Below are 4,255 nucleotides of genomic sequence, written 5' to 3'. Positions count from 1 at the left end.
AGCGCAGACAGCAGGGTGCGCTGTGAGGTCTAAGGCAACACAGAATTCCCTGGGATAGGTCAGTCTGCTGGCCATTGATGTGCTCTACTCACTCCCCACCCCTCCCCAGATGGGTAAGGGCTCCTTCAAGTACGCCCGGGTGTTGGACAAACTGAAGGCAGAGAGAGAGCGTGGCATTACCATGCACATCTCCCTGCGGAAGTTTGAAACCAGCAAGTACTACATCACCATCATCGATGCCCCATGAACATGATCATGGGCACCTCCCAGGTAAAGCAGCCCTTGTTCCCAGGGCCCTCCCTTTCGGATGGGGGCGGGGCAGGCGCAGAGGAAGGGAGGAAACTCAGGCTTTACTTCTGGGACTCTGGGAAGGAGGGTATCATAAGCCTCAGAAGGTTTTCCTCATCCATGCCAATCATCAATTCTGAAAGAACCAGAGGAGGACAGACTCTGTGAGGCTCAGATACGGGCCCCCTTTCAGGCTGGGGCAGGGACCAGGTTTTCTGACACCTAGACGAGTAGATCACTTGGGGTCCGTCTGGGAGGAAGGAACTACAAGCTCATTTATGGGACTAGGTGAGAGTTTGACTGGGAGGCAGGACCTCTGTGCACAATAGTAACCAAGGGACCCACGAACTTATCAACTTCTGGGGAGCATCCCGTCCCCGAGCTTTCCCAAGGGACCCGGGACTGCCCGAAACTCTAGCAGGCTTCCCAGCCCGGCCGGCGCCCGCTCCCCTAACTAAGCCCTTGACCCCGTGGTGTCTGTGTCCTGCAGGCCGACTATGCAGTGCTTATCGTGGCCGGCGGCGTGGGCGAGTTCGAGGCGGGCATCTCCAAGAACGGGCAGACCCGCGAGCGCACGCTTCTGGCCTTCACCTTGGGCATGAAGCAGCTGATCGTGGCCATCAACAAGATGGACTCGACCGAGCCCGCCTTCCCGGAGATCACGGAGGAAGTGAGTGCCTACATCAGAAGATTGGCTACAACCCTGCATCCCTGGCCTTCGTGCCCATCTCGGGCTGGCACAGCGACAACATGCTAGAGCCCAGCAGCAACGTGAGTGCAGACCAGGTCTGCAGGTGCGTGTCGCGGGTCTTGGTCCCGGTCCCGGTCCTGTTACTGGGGTGGGCGCACTGGGAGTCATGCCCCAGGCTCACCTCCACTACGTTCTGCATCCTCCCGCAGATGCCCTGGTTCAAGGGCTGGAAGGTTGAGCGAAAGGAGGGAAACGCCACCCAGGTGACACTGCTGGAAGCTCTGGACTCCATCCTCCTGCCCACTAGCCCTGTCAACAAGCCCCTGAGGCTGCCTCTGCAAGACGTGTACAAGATTGGAGGCGAGGTGACAGGGCTTCTTGAGGAATGAAGGAGCTGAGAATGAGGTCTGGTGTCTGACTTGCCAGGGTTCAGATCCTGACTTCTGAGCTGTGATAAAGTGTAAAGCCCCCAGCGTTTCCAAATTATCTGACACAGAAGAAACAACCAGTCCTGTAGGTGGCCTTGGTCCTTGAGCCCCAGGACCAAGGGACTCCCCCAGAAGCCAGTTCTCACTGGGTGGATCTAGAATCTTTCTGACTGCCCTTCTTCCCATTGGACAGGCATTGACACTGTGCCCTTGGGCCATGTGGAGACCGGCTTCCTGAAACCTGGCATGGTGGTCACCGTTGCCCCCAGCAACGTCACCACTGAGGTCAAGTCTATGGAGATGCACCACGAGGCCCTGCCCGAGGCCCTGCCCAGTGACAAAGTGGGCTTCAACGTGAAGAATGTGTCCATGAAGGACATCTGACACGGCAACGTGGTCAGAGACAGCAAGAACGAACCCCCCATAGAGGCCAGCAGCTTTGTGGTGCAGGTAGGTGCCCAGGAAGCCAAGGGCCTTGGTGCTTGGTGGTGATGGAAATGCTTCTTAGAAATTAGTCCCAGTTCAGCGGAAGCCCCAGGTTGGTTGAGGGTTGGCCCCAGATCACAGGTGCCATCCGATCTCTTCTAATTCCATCCTCCTTCCCCGCCAGGGTATAGTCTTGAATCACCCGGGACAGATCCATGCCGGTGCTGGACTGCCACATGGCCCACGTCTCCTGCAAGCTTGCTGAACTGAGGGAAAAGATTGACCGGCACTCAGGCAAGAAGCTGGAGGACAACCCCAAGGCCCTGACGCAGCCATAGTGCAGATGGTCCCCAGCGAGGCCATGTGTGTGGAGACCTTCTCTGAGTACCCACCTCTGGGTGAGCCAGGGACTGGTGGCTGCTGAGTCCTGGGAAGGAAAGCACCTCTGACTGAGGCCAAGGAGGCTTTCTCCTTCAGTGTCACTTTACAGAAACCCCATTCTTCCTTCCTCCTCCAGGCTGTTTTGCTCTGCAGGACATGAGGCAAACAGTGGCCACTGGAGTCATCAAGGCGGTGGAGGAGAAGACAGCCTCTGCGGCCAAGTTCAGCAGTGAAGGCCAGCAAGAAATGAAGCGTGTCCTCGGCAACCTCCACTATATGAGATACTGCTATTGACAGAATAAAATTAATCATAAAACTTAAACTAGCTGTCTTGGTTTCTTCCAAGGAGGAAAGCATCAGGTTAATGAGGAAACTCTGGGTAGAAGAACAACTGATTTAAGGCCCATAGGCTTCAAAGTTTTATGCTGTGGGTGGTGAACACAATTCAGGGTCTCACCTCCTTCTCCCACCCATCCTCTTCCCATTTCCCTCGATCCTAATCACCTCTGGCTGGTCCTCTCTGTGAGGAAGAGGAATTGTTTGGGGATGTGATAAAGTGTATTCACAATGGCGTAGGGTAGGATCCCAGTGCCAATAGGCTAGTTCAGTGCTAACATCCCCTCACCCACCCTCACTTTCATATAGATATATTTTTCTTTTTTTATTAAAGTATAGTTGATTTACAACGCTGTGTTAGTTTCAGGTGTACAGCAAAGTGATTCAGTTACACACACACACACACACACACACACACACATTCTTTTTCAGATTCTTTTCCACTGTAGCTTGTTACAAGATACTGGAGTTCCCTGTGCTATACAGTAGGCCTTTGTTGTTTATCTATTTTATAGATAGTAGTGTGTATCTGCTAATTCCAAACTCCTAATTTATCCCTCCCCCACCCCCTTTCCCCTTTGGTAACCATAAATTTGTTTTCTATGTCTGTGAGTCTGTTTCTGTATTTTAAATAAGTTCATTTGTATCATTTTTGAGATTCCACATATAAGTGATATCATATGATATTTGTCTTTCTCTGTCTGACTTACTTCACTTAGTGTAATAACCTTCAGTCCATCCATGTTGCTGCCAATGGCATGATATTCTATTTATGGCTGAGTAATATTCCATGGTATAAATATACCACATCTTCTTTATCCATTCATCTGTTGATAGACACTAGGTTACTTCCATGTCTTGGCTATTGTAAATAGTGCTGCTATGAACATAGGGGTGCATATATTTTCAAATTAGAGTTTTCTCCAGCTTATATGCCCAGGAGTGGGATTGCTGGATCATATGGTAGTTCTATTTTTAGTTTTTTTTTTTTTGAAGATGTTGGGGGTAGGAGTTTATTAATTAATTTATTAATTTTGGCTGTGTTGGGTCTTCGTTTCTGGGCGAGGGCTTTCTCTAGTTGTGGCAAGTGGGGGCCACTCTTCATTGCGGTGTGCACATCTCTCACTATCGCGGCCTCTCTTGTTGCGGAGCACAGGCTCCAGACGCGCAGGCTCAGTAGTTGTGGCTCACGGGCCTAGTTGCCCCGCGGTATGTGGGATCCTCCCAGACCAGGGCTCGAACCCGTGTCCCCTGCATTAGCAGGCAGATTCTCAACCACTGCGCCACCAGGGAAGCCCTATTTTTAGTTTTTTAAGGAACCTCCATACTCTTCTCCATAGTGTCTGTACCAATTAACATTCCCACCCACAGTGTAGGAGGGTTCCCTTTTCTCTGCACCCTTCCCAGCATTTATTTGTAGATTAACTAGGTTTTAGAGGACCTAGAGGGTCATCTAGTTGAAGGTGAGATAAAGGCATGATTTTTTTTAAAGGAATCCTTGACGACTGTTTATCTGCCTCTCCCCTAGACCTCCCTGAAGTCCTCTCACAGGGAAGCGACCCATCCGCCTATTCCTTCGTTTGCGCACAGAAGTGGTAGAAGAGTGAAGGGCACATGTGGCTAGTGTACGTCATACTCCTTTGAAACATTGCTCATGGGTCTTCAAATAAAAACCACTCCTTCAAAGCTTTTGCCCTCCAGGCAG

The 4,255-nt window shown here is 51.3% G+C and overlaps 1 pseudogene; it reads left to right on the top strand.

Annotated features, from left to right (window-relative positions):
* The first annotated feature begins 243 nt into the window (after window positions 1–243).
* On the top strand, window positions 244–1,791 carry LOC101331604 (elongation factor 1-alpha, oocyte form-like; annotated as a pseudogene).
* The last annotated feature ends 2,464 nt before the right edge of the window (window positions 1,792–4,255 follow it).

This window comes from Tursiops truncatus, chromosome 8 (assembly GCF_011762595.2).
Source record: "Tursiops truncatus isolate mTurTru1 chromosome 8, mTurTru1.mat.Y, whole genome shotgun sequence".
Classification (NCBI taxonomy): Eukaryota; Metazoa; Chordata; class Mammalia; order Artiodactyla; family Delphinidae; genus Tursiops; species Tursiops truncatus.
Note: the sequence above shows the minus strand (reverse complement) of the source record. Positions and strands in the feature narration are given on the sequence as shown.